Raw genomic sequence first — 12,391 nt, forward strand, 5'->3', positions numbered from 1 at the left:
TTTTCTTCTCTCTACCTACCCATTCCTGTCTCTATCTCTCTGTCTCTCCCTCTCCATACTTTTCTGTCTCCATCCATTTCCCTTTCTACAATTTAGATTTCTTCTTCTCTGTCTTGCCCTTTCCTTTTTCCCCCTCTATGTCTTTAATATCTATTTTCTTTCCCCTCTCTCCCCGTTCCATGCCTCTTACACCCTTCAATCATTCTTTCTTTCTCTATTTCTTTCTCACTTTCCATATTTCACTCTGTCTCTCTCTTCACCTCTTCATCCTTTGTTTCATCCATATCATTCCCTACATGTGTCCTTATCTTTCACTGTCTCTGTCATTCTCTCCCAAGTCTGCCTTTGTCTCTGTCTTTCTGTGTGTCTCTTTTCTCCCTTCCTTTATCTCTCTCTCTGGAGTGCTCTCTCTCTCATTTTGCCTCTGCTTCTGTTTCTGTCTCTCCCTCCCTCTTTCTGGCTCTCTATCTCAAGCACTTTCTCCCTCCCTGCTTCTCCTTCCTTTCTCTCTCCCTCCTCATAACTTCCCCTCGTTTCCTTTCTCTCTCTCCTTCAACCTCCATTTCTTTGAGTATTAGTCTCTCTCTATTACCCTCTCCATAATTTCTTATCTTTCTGTCTCACTTTCTTTTTTACTTTTCCTTCACTCTCCCTTCTCATTTTGTCTCTTGTCTCTTTTTCCATTCGTCACCTATGCTCTCTCTTTTCTTCATATATTTATATATTTGTTCTGTCTCTTTCTCTCCCTCCCTTTTCATCTATCTCCCTCTTCATCCCTTTCTCTTTCCCTTTCTTTTCCCCTCTCCTTCAACCCCATTTCTTTTAATTTATTCATCTCTATCATTCTATCTTCAACATGCTATGCTTTCTCTCTCAATCTCTCCCTTTCCTTCTCTCCCCCACTCCATCTCTTTCTCTGTCCTGTTTCAGTTGTTTTTCTCCTACATCCACTTTTCTCTCCCTTTCCTTCCCTTCCTCTCCCCCTCTTTCCCTTCTTCCCTTCCTCCGTCTCTCGCTTTTTATTTCTCTGTGTCCTTCTCTGTCTTTGTCTCTTTATTTCTCTCTGTCTCTCCCTCTTCCCCTTTCCTTCTCACCATCTATTTTCCTCTTCTCTTTTTCCTCCCACCTCCCTTTCTCTTTCCCTTTTCCATTCATCTCTCTCTTTGTCTCTCCATTTCTCTGTATTTTTCTCTGTCTCTTTCTCCTATCTTTATCCCATCCCATCCTTCTCAAAGTGTGTCTTTTTCTCTCTGTCTCTTTTCTTTCCACAACCCCATCTGTTTCTCTCTCTGTCTCTATCCTTTCATCCCTCTCTGAATATCTGTGTCTCTGCCTCTGTTTGTTTGTCTCTCTCCCCTGCCATCTTCATCCCTCTTCATTTGTTTCTTTACCTTTCTCTCTTGCTCTCCTGTAACCCAGAGTTTCTTGTTTTCTGTATTTGTCTCCTCCTATCATCCTCTCCATCATTCTTTCGATTTGTCTTCACTCGTTCTGTGTATCCTTCTTTCTTTCCTTCTAACCATCTCTCTGTCTCACGTTGTCTCTCCCCCTCTCCCTCTGTCTCTCTGTCCCTTCTTCCTCAATGCTTGCTTTTTCTCTTTCTTCTATCTATTCATCTCTATCCTTCTCTGTCAGTTTCTCCATCCATCCATTTCTATTTCAACATATTCTGCTTCTCCCTTTGCCTTTCCCTCTTTCTCTCTTGATTCTCATCTATTTGTCTTTTCCTTTCCTTCTCTTCCCTCTCCATCCTTAATATCTATCTTCCTTTTTTCTTTCCTTTTCTGCCCTCCTTTCCTCACACCCCTTGTCTTATTCTCTTACTTTATTCTTGCTCTCCATTCTTCACTCTCTCTATCCCTTTTTCTTTTATTTCTATCCCTCCTTAGCGCTTTCTATTTCATTCGCTCTGACACTCTCTCCCCTCTATCCTTTTCAATGTCTTACTCTATCTCTTTCTCTTTCTGCATCTGTTTTTTCTCTTTTCTGCCTCTTTCCCCTTCTTCTGTCTCCCCTTCTGTCTTTATCTCCCTATTTCTTGGTCTCATTCTTTATCTCTTTGTCTCTCTCTCCAATCTTCTCTCTGACACTCTCTCTTGCCTACTCTCCCTTTTCCCTTTCCCCTCTCTTCCTCCCCTTCTCATTCTTTCTATCTCCTTTTTTGTCTCTGTCATTCTCTCCCCCTCCATTCTTCTCAATGCCTCTCTCTGTCTCTGTCTCCGAGTCACTGTGTCTTTGCATTTCTTTCTGTCTCTGTCTTTCTCTCCCTTCATCCTTCATGCTTCCTTTGTATTTTTCTCAGATCTCTATCCCTCTCCATCCTTCTCTCTTTCTCTGTCTCTCCATACATCCATTTTATACCTTTAGCTTGCTCTTTCTCTCTCAATTTTTCTTGGCTTCTCCTTTCCATCCCTATCTTTAATATCCATTTTCTTATCTTTCTCTCTTCCTCCCCCTCCTTACCTGTTATATCCTTTCATTCATCTTTTTTTATTCTACCTCTTTCTCCCTCTCCATATAAAACACTCTGAGTCTCTTTCTCATGTATGTATGTATGTATGCATGTAAGAGAAAAGACTAGAGTATATACACAAATACACACACACACACATATATACCTCTCTTCTTTCTTCCATCTCTCCCTCCTTGGCTCCTTCTATTTTACTTTCTCTGTTTCTGTAAATCTCTCCCCCTCCAAGCTATTCCATATTTTACTCTGCCACTCAATCTTCCGCATCTCTGTTTTTCTCTCTTCTACTCTTTCCCTTTCTTTTGTCTTCCCTTCTCTCTCTCCTTCCCCTCTTCTTTCCCTCCCTCCTTCCCAGCCTCATTCTATTTTTCTTTACTTCTCTGTCTTGCTCTCCAAACTTCTATCTGTTGCTCTCCCTCTTCCATGCTCTCCATCCCTTTTCCTTTCTTGTCTCTACCTACATCTCTCTTTCTATTTCTTTTTCTCTCTCTGTCATGCTCTCCCCTATCATCCTTCTCACAGTCTACCCATGTCCCAATATTTCTGTCTCTGTCTCTTGGTCTCTTCTTTTTTCTTTTTTGCTCTCTTCTGCACTAGCTCTTGCTCTATCTGCATCTCCCACTTACTTTCTTTTATTTTTGGTTGCGCAATGAGGGTTAAGTGACTTGCCCAAGGTCACACTAAGTGTCAAGTGTCTGAGGCCAAATTTGAACTCAGGTCTTCCTGACTCCAGGGCTGATGCTCTATCTACTGTGCCACCTAGTTACCCCTCACACTTATTTTCTTTCTCCCTCTCCATGACTTTCTTTATTCCCCTCTTCTCTCCTTCAAAGCACTATTTCTCTCATTGTGTATCAGTCTCTCTATTGTTCTCTCTCCACCATTCTTTATTCTCTATTTCACTCCCTCTCCATCTCTCTTTTTCTTTTTCTTCTGTCTCTCTCCTTTTCCTTTCATCAGTCTTTCTCTTTTCCTCTCTGTCCATCCCACCTTTATATCTGTCTCGTTCTTTCTTTGTCTTTTTTTCTCTCTTGCTTTTCTTGCTCCATCTTCATCTTCATCTTCTTTATCATACTTCTCTCCATTTCTCCTTTCTATTTCCATCACTCTCCTTCCATGTGCATCTCTCTATCTCTTTTTCTTTCTGTTTCTCTTTATCTGTCTCTCTTTGTCTCTGTCTCTCCATTTTTATCTTCATCTTTATCTCTCTGCCTGTCTCTCCTGACATCTTTCTCCCTCTTTGCTCCTTTTTCTGTTTCTTTTTTTCTTTCCCTCTCTTTCTATCCACATTTTCATTTTGTGTATATCCATTTTCGCTATCATTCTATCTCCATCATTCTTTTTCTTTCCATCTCTCTTGCCATTTCCTTTTCTCTCTCCATCCGTCTCTTTCTGTCTTCTCTCTAATTTTCCTCCCACCTCCCCTTCTCTCTACTTCTTCCCTTTCCCGCTCTCTTTTTGTAGCTTTCTCTGCCTCACTATCTCTGTTTCTGTCTGTCTCTTTCTATCTCTCTGACTCTGCCTGTTCATTTATCTCTCCCCTGCCCTGTCTTCCTCTTCATTCCTTTCTCTCCTTCCTTTTCTCCCTCCCTCTTCTTCAACTACCTGTTTCTTTATTTATAAGTCCCTCCCTATATTCTCTCTCTCTCATTCTGTGTTTCTCTTTCTTTTCTTCACTAACTCCCTACCCATCTCTCTGACTCTCTCTCCCCTCCTTCTCTGTCTCTCTCTTCCTCTCTCTGCCATGCTCTCTGTCTCTGTCTCTCACTCATCTCTATCCCTCTCCATCCTTCTTTCTTTCTCTGTTTCTCCATCCATCCATTTCTCTTTCTACATTTTCTACTTCTCTTTGTTTGCCTTCTCTTTCTCTCTTGATCATTCTCTATCTGTTCCCTTCTATTTCCCTCTATATGCTTAATATCTATTTTTATTTCTCTCTCTTCTTCTCCGCTCCTTTCCTCTTCCAACCCTTCACTCACTTTTTTTTTTTTTTGCAGGACAATGAAGGTCAAGTGACTTTCCCAGGGTCACACAGCTAGTAAGTGCGAAGTGTCTGAGGCCGGATTTGAACTCAGGTCCTCCTGAATCCAGGGCTGGTGCTTTATCTACTGTGCCATTTAGCTGCCCCTCACTCACTCTTTCTTCCTCCATTTTTTCTCCCTCTCCATATTTCACTCTGCTTCTCTCTCTCCAACTCTCTCTATCCTATATTTCTTCCACCTCTTTCCCTCCATGTCTTCTTTCATTCTCTCTGTCTGTCATTCTCTCCCCATCCATCCTTCTCAAAGTCTTTTTCTCTATCTTTCTCCCTGTCTCTTTTCTTCTCTCTCTCACTCTCTCCAGATTTCTCACGCTATCTCCTTTCTTTCTCTCTCTCTCCATGACTTCCCCCCTTTCCTTTCGTTTTCTCTCTCCTTCAACCCTTCCTTGTCTCTTTCTATTGCTCTGTCTCCACCATTATCTCTGCTCTCTTTTCTTCCTTTCCTTCTTTCTCCCTCCCCATTTCTATGCTTCTCTCTCTTCTGTCTCTCTTTTTACTTTTACTAGCCTGATCTCTCCCTCACCTTTCTTTACACCTTTATATATGGGTCGTTCTTTCTCTTGGTCTCTGTCTCTCTTTGCCTTTGTCTCTTGGTCTCTGTCCCTCTTTTTCTCTCTCTCTGCTTCTGCTTTTATCTCTCTCATGCTGTCTCCCCCTTCATCTCTTTCTCTTTCCCTTTGCGTCAACCACCTGTTGCTTTTATGTCTTTATCTGTTTCTCTATTGTTCTCTGTTCAACATTCTTTCTTTCTCACTCATTGTATCCCTTCACTTCTCTCTCCATCTCCCTTTCTTCTGTCTCTCTCTTGTTTTCTCTGTCACTCTGTCTTTGTATTTCTCTGTCTCTCCCTTTCCTTCTCTCTTCCTTGCAATCAATCTTTCTCTATATCCCATCTCTCATTTTCCTCCCACTTCCCCTTCTCTCTCTCTCTCTCTCGCATTCTCATTCGCTAGATGTCTCACTCTTCATTGGTCTCACTATCTTGCTATCTCTCTACACCAATCTAACTGTTCAGCTGTTCTTCTCTCTCTGGATAACACTTTCTCCCCTGATAATTCTCTTTGTTGTTGTTTTGGTTTTTGGGGTTTTTTTTTGTTTTAATGGGCAATGAGGGTTAATTGACTTGCCCAGGGTCACACAGCTAGTAAGTGTCAAGTATCTGAGGCCAGATTTGAACTCAGGTCCTCCTGAATCCAGGGCTGGTGCTTTATCCACTGCGCCACCTATCTGCCCCCCCAATATTTCTCTTTCACTCACCTTCTCCCTCACTGTCTCTCTGTCACTGTCTCTCTTGTTCTCTCACTGTTTTTGTCTCTCTCAATATCTCTCAATCTCTTTCTCTCTCAATCTCTCTTGTCTTTCTCAGTGACTCTCTGTTTCTATCTCTTTCCATCCCTCTTTCTCTGTATCTCTGTCTACTCTCTCATGTTCTGTCTCTATCTCCTTGGCTCTCACTGTCTTTCCCTCCCTCCCCCCCTCTCCCCTTCTCTCTCTCTCTCTCTCCCTCCCTCCCTCCCTCCCTCCCTCCCTTTCTCTGTGAATCTCTGTTTCTATCTATCTCCATCTCCCTTTCTCTGTATCTCTGTGGCTCTTCTGTAATTGTCTCCTTCCTTCCCCCCCTCTCTAGCTGTTTCTCTCTTGCCCTCTCACTCAATAGATATTTCACTCTTCATCTGTCTCACTATGGTGCTGCCTCTCTGCATCTATCAAACTCTCCAGCTGTTTCTCTCTTCCTTGATATCTCTTGCTCTCTTCCTGTTTCTCTCTCCCTCACTGTCTCTGTCTCTTTCTGCCTCTGTCACTATCTCTCTTGCTCTCTCACAGTCTGTATTTGTCTATCTCAATATCTATGTCTTCTCTCAATCTCTCTGTTTCAATCTCTCTCCATCCCTCTTTCTCTGTATCTCTCTCTCTCTCTCTCTCTCTCTCTCTCTCTCTCTCTCTCTCTCTCTCTCTGTGTCTCACTCTTCATCTATCTTACTATCTTGCTGTCTCTCTACATCAATTTAACTTTCCACCTGTCTTTCCCTCCCTGGGTATTTCTTTTTACTCTGATATTTCTCTCTCCCTCACCATCTTTCTCACTCACTGTCTCTGTCTCTTTTTCTTTGTCTCTCTCTCTCTCTTGATCACACATTTTCTGTTTTTATATCTGCCTTCTCTACCTCTCCCTCCCTCCCTCTCTCCACCTCTTTCTCTCACTGTATCCCTGTTTCTATCTCTCTCCATTCCTCTTTGTCCATATCTCTTCTCTTCTCTTCTCTTCTCTTCTCTTCTCTTCTCTTCTCTTCTCTTCTCTTCTCTTCTCTTCTCTTCTCTCTCTCTCTCTCTCTCTCTCTCTCTCTCTCTCTCTCTCTCTCGCACTCTCAGTCTCTAGATGTTTTATTCTCCATCTTTCTCACTATCTTTCTATCTCACCATAAATCTAAATCTCCAGCTGCTTTTTCACTACCTGTATATCTCTTGCTCCCTCCCTCTGTCTCTGTCACTATCTCTGTTTCTGTCTTTGTCTCTGTCTTTTCGTCTGTCTGTCTTTCTCTCTCTCTCTGTGTCACTGTCTGTCTCTATCTCTCTTGCTCTCTCAAAGGTTGTTTTTGTCTCTGTCAATATCTGTCTTCTCTCTTTCTCTCTGTCTTCCTCTAGCTGTCATTTACTGGCTGTATTGCCAGTACCTCTCACTCTCCCACTGTTTCTTTGTTTCTCTCTCTATCTTTCTCTCTCTCATTGTCTCTCTGTCTCTCTCCACCTCTTTCTCTCTCTCATTCTCTCTTTTTGGCTCTATCAGTGTCTCTCTTTCACTCTCTCTTTCTCTCCCTCTGCCTCCCTCTCCCCCTCTCTCTGGCTCTCTCTTTCTCTCTCCCTTTCTCTTTCTATCAATCTATATCAATCAATCAATCTATCTCACTCTCTCTCAGTGTCTCTCTGTTTCTCTCTCCATCCCTCTTTGTATCTATGTGTCTCTTCTCTTCTTCTCTCTCTCTCTCTCTCTCTCTCTCTCTCTCTCTCTCTCTCTCTCTCTCTCTCTCCCCCTCACTCAATAGATATTTCACTCTTCATCTGTTTCACTATGGTGCTACCTCTCTCGATCTATCAAATTCTCTAGCTGTTTTTCTCTCCCTCGATATCTCTTGCTCTCTTCCTGTTTCTCTCTCCCTCACTGTCTCTGTCTCTGTTACTATCTCTCTTGCTCTCTCACAGTCTGTATTTGTCTATCTCAGTATCTCTGTCTTCTTTCATTCTCTCTCTATCCCTCTCTCTGTCTCTATCCCTCTCTCTGTCTCTCTCTCTCTGTCTCTCTCTCTCTGTCTCTCTCTCTCTCTCTCTCTCTCTCGCACTCTCACACTCTAGATGTCTCACTCTTCATCTATCTCACTGTCTTGCTGTCTCTCTACTTCAACCTAACTCTCTACCTGTATTTCCCTCCCTGGGTATCTCTTTTTACTCTGATATTTCTCTCTCCCTCACCATCTTTCTCACTCACCGTCTCTGTCTCTCTCGCTCACACATTTTCTGTTTTTGTCTTCCTCAATAACTCTGTGTTTGTTCTTTCTCTCTCTGTCTCTCTCTCTCTGTCTCTGTCATTTGCTGGCTATATTGCTCTCCATCTTTCTCACTCTTCTTCCGTCTCACTCTCTTACTCTTCCTTTGTTTCTCTCTATTTCTCTCTCTCATTGACTCTCTGTCTCTCTCTATCTCTTGCTCTCTCTCTATCTCTCACTGTATCTGCTTCTATCTCTCTCCATCCCTCTTTGTCTATATCTCTGTACCTCTTCTCACTCTCGTTCTCTCGCTATCTCTCTAATTCTCTCTTTCAAACACTCTCTCTCTCGCTTTCTCTGTCTTGCACTCTTACTCTCTAGATGTCTCACTCTTCATCTGTCTCACTACCTTGCTGTCTCTCTATATCAGTCTAACTCTTCAGCTCTTTTTCTTTCCCTGCATATCTCTTCCTCCCCTGATATTTCTCTCACTCACCATCTTTCTCCCTCATGTCTCTATCTTAGTCTCTCTGTCACGGTCTCTCTTACTCACTGTCTCTTTTTGTGTCCCTCGATCTCTCTCTCTTTCTTTCTCTATCTCTCTTCCTTTCTGTAAGTGTCTCTCTGTTTCTATTTCTCTCTATCCCTCTTTCTCTGTATTTCTGTCTCTCTTCTTTCTCTAGTTCTCTCTCCCTCTCTATCTCCCTGACTCTCACTGTCTTTCTGTCTCTCTCTCTCTCTCTAGTTTTTTGTCTCTTACACTCTTACTCAATAGATATCTCACTCTTTATCTGTCTCATTATCGTGCTATCTCCATCTATCAAACTCTCCAGTTGTGTTTCTCTCTCCCTGGATCTCACTCATTGTTTGTGCCTCTCTCAATATCTCTGTCTTCTCTACTTCCCTCCATCCCTCTGTCTCTAGCTCTCTCTAGCTTTCTCTCTCTTGTTCTCTCACTCTCTAGATGTCTCACTCTTCATCTGTCTCACTATCGTGCTGTCTCTCTCTGTCTATCAAACTCTCCAGCTGTTTCTCTCTCCCTCAACATCTCTTGCTCCCTCACTGTCTCTGTCTCTCTCCCTGTCATGTTCTCTCTTGCTCTCTCACTGTCTGTATTTGTCTATCTCAATATCTCTGTCTCTCTCTTTGGTTTTCTCTCTATCACTCTCTTCTTCTCTTTTTGTCTCTTTCTAGCTGTCTCTCTCTTGCTCTCTCACTCTCTAGATGTCTCAATATTCATCTGTCTCACTATCCTGCTGTCTCCATCTATCAAACTCTCTAGCTGTTTCTCTCCCCCTGGATATCTCACTCATTGTCTGTTTTTGTTTCTCTCAATATCTCTGTCTTCTCTACCTCCCTTCCTCCCTGTATCTCTCACTCTCTCTAGCTTTCTCTCTCTTGTTCTCTCAGTCTTTAGATGTCTCACTCTTCATCTTTCTCACTATCGTGCTATTTCTCTCCATCTATCAAACTCTCCAGCTTTTTCTCTCTCCCTCGATATCTCTTGCTCCCTTGCTATTTCACTTTACTTCACTGTCTCTGTCTCTGTCACTATCACTCTTGCTCTCTCACTGTCTGTGTGTATCTCAATATCTGTCTTCTCTCGCTCTATGTCTCTGTCTCTCTCTTACTGAATCTGTTTGTATCTCTCTCTATCCTGCTTTCTCTGTTTCTCTTCTCTCTCATTGTATCTCTCTCGCTATCTCCCTGACTCTCACTTTCTTTCTGTCTTGCACTCTAACTCAATAGCTATCTCACTCTTCATCATCATGCTGTCTCTATCAGGCTATCAAACTCTCCAGCTGTTTCTCTCTCCCTCACTGTCTCTATCTCTCTATCACTATCTCACTTGCTCTCTCACTGTCTGTATTTGTCTATCTCAATATCTGTCTTCTCTCTGTCTGTTTCTTTTTGTCTCTCTCTGTCTCTGCTTCTCTCCCTCTCTCTCTCTCTCATATTCTATCCCTGTCTCTCTCTTGCTCTTTCTCTCTATATATGTCTTGCATTTTATCTGTCTTACTATCTTGCTGTCTCTCTCCATCTATCAAAATCTCCAGCAGTTTTTCTCCCCTTGGATATCTCATTACCTTGCTGCTTCTCTCTCTCTCACTATCTTTCTCCCTCACCCTATCTGTCTGTCTCTCTGTGTCTGTCTGCCTCTAGCTGTCTTTTGCTGGCTGCATTGCTCTCTATCTTTCTCACTCTTTGTTGGTCTCACTCTCTCACTCTTTCTTTGTATTTCTCTCTCATTGTCTCTGATTTTCTCGTTTTGTCTCTCTCTCACAGTATCTGTTTCTACTTCTCTTCTGTCTCATTCTCTGTCTCTGATTCTCTCTCACTGTCTTTCTATCTCTCTTTTTCTTTTTTTTCTCTCTCATTTCTCTCTCTGGTTTTCTCTCTGTCTCTCTCTCTCACACTGTCTCACTCTATAGCTTTTCCTTTCCATAATACTTACTTACAGCTGTATTTTCTCTCTCTTCTCTCTCTCTCTCTCTCTCTCTCTCTCTCTCTCTCTCTCTCTCTCTCATTTCTCTCTCTGGTTTTCTCTCTGTCTCTCTCTCTCTCACACTGTCTCACTCTATAGCTTTTCCTTTCCATAATACTTACTTACAGCTGTATTTTCTCTCTCTTCTCTCTCTCTCTCTCTCTCTCTCTCTCTCTCTCTCTCTCTCTCTCTCTCTCTCTGTCTTTTTCTCCCTCTCTGACTCTCTCTGTCTCTCTGTCCCTTGCTCTGAGTTCTAGAGCACTCTTCATATTGTCTATCTTGCTATCACTCTTTTTCTTTCTCAACCTCCAGTTGTTTCTCTCTCCCTCACTGTCTCTGCCTCTCTTTCTCACTTACTGTTTCTGTCCCTCTCCCTCATTCCCTCATGGTCTCGGTCTCTCTCTCTCTCTCTTCCTCTGGCTATCTCTCTTTCTATCTCTCTAGCTATTCCTTTCTTGCTGTCTAACTCTCTAGATGTCTCAAATTTCATCTGTCTCACCCTCTTGCTATCTCACTGTATCTTTCTCACCCTCCAATTGTTTCTCTCTACCCCAGTCTCTCTCTCTCACTCTCTCTCTCAAATTCTCTAGATGTCACACTCTTCATCTGTCTCCCTATCTGTCTCTCTACATCTATCTAACTCTCCAGCTGTTTTTCTCTCCCTGGACATTTCTTTCACCCCTTGTATTTCTATCTCATTCACGATTTCTTTCCCTCGCTGTTTCTATCTGTCACTGTCTCTCTTGCTCACTCACTGTCTATTTTTGTCTCTCTCAATATCTCGGTCTTCTCTGCCTCTCTCCTCTCCTCTCTCCTCTATCTCCCTGTCACTGTCTCTCTGTCTTCATCTCTTTCCTCTCACAAAGGTTTTTTTTTGTCTCTCTCAATATCTCTGCTCTCTCTCTCTCTCTCTCTCTCTCTCTCTCTCTCTCTCTCTCTCCCTCCCTCCCTCCCTCACTCACTCCTTCCCTCCCTGTCCTTTGCTGGCTGTATGGCTCTATATCTCTCTCACTCTTCATCTGTCTCACTTGCTCACTGTTTCTTTGTTTCTCCATTTCTATTTTTCTCTCTCTCACTGTTTCTTTGTTTCTCCCTTTCTATTTTTCTCTCTCATTGTATCTCTGTCTCTCTCCTCTCTCTTATTGTCTCACTCTCTGTCTCTGTCTCTCTCACTCTTGCACTCTAATTCTCTAGATGTCACACTCGTCATCTGTCTCCCTATCTTACTGTTTCTCTACATCTAACTCCCCAGCTATTTTTCTCTGTCTAGACAGCCCTTTTCCCCTGACATTTCTCTCCCACTAATTGTCTTTCTCCCTCACTGTCTCTTTCTCTGTCTGTCTCTCTCTGTCACTGTCTCTCTTTTTCCCTCACTGTCTGTTTTTATCTCTCTCAATATCTCTGTTTTCTCAGTCTCTCTCCTCTCTCTCTTTTTCTCTCCCTATCACTGTCTCTCTGTCTCTATCTGTGTTGCACTCAAAGGTATTTTTTTTTGTCTCTCAAAATCTGTCTTCTCCCCCCGCCCCCTCTTTCCCTGTCCTTTGCTGGCTGCATTGCTCTCTATCTCTCTCACTCGTTCACTGTTTCTTTGTTTCACACTTTATATTTCTCTCTTTCTCTCTTTTTTATTTTTATTTTTATTTTTTTGCGGGGCAATTGGGGTTAAGTGACTTGCCCAGGGTCACACATCTAGTAAGTAAGTGTTAAGTGTCTGAGGCCGGATTTGAACTCACGTCCTCCTGAATCCAGGGCCGGTGCTCTATCAACTGCGCAACCTAGCTGCCCCTTCATTCTCTCTTTTTGTGTCTCTATCACTGTATTTCTCCCTCTCTCACTGTCTCTCTATTTCTATGTCTCTCCATTCCTCTTTCTCTATATCTCTGTCTGTTACTGTCTCTCTTGCTCACTCACTGTCT

Source organism: Dromiciops gliroides, chromosome X (assembly GCF_019393635.1).
Source record: "Dromiciops gliroides isolate mDroGli1 chromosome X, mDroGli1.pri, whole genome shotgun sequence".
NCBI lineage: Eukaryota > Metazoa > Chordata > Mammalia > Microbiotheria > Microbiotheriidae > Dromiciops > Dromiciops gliroides.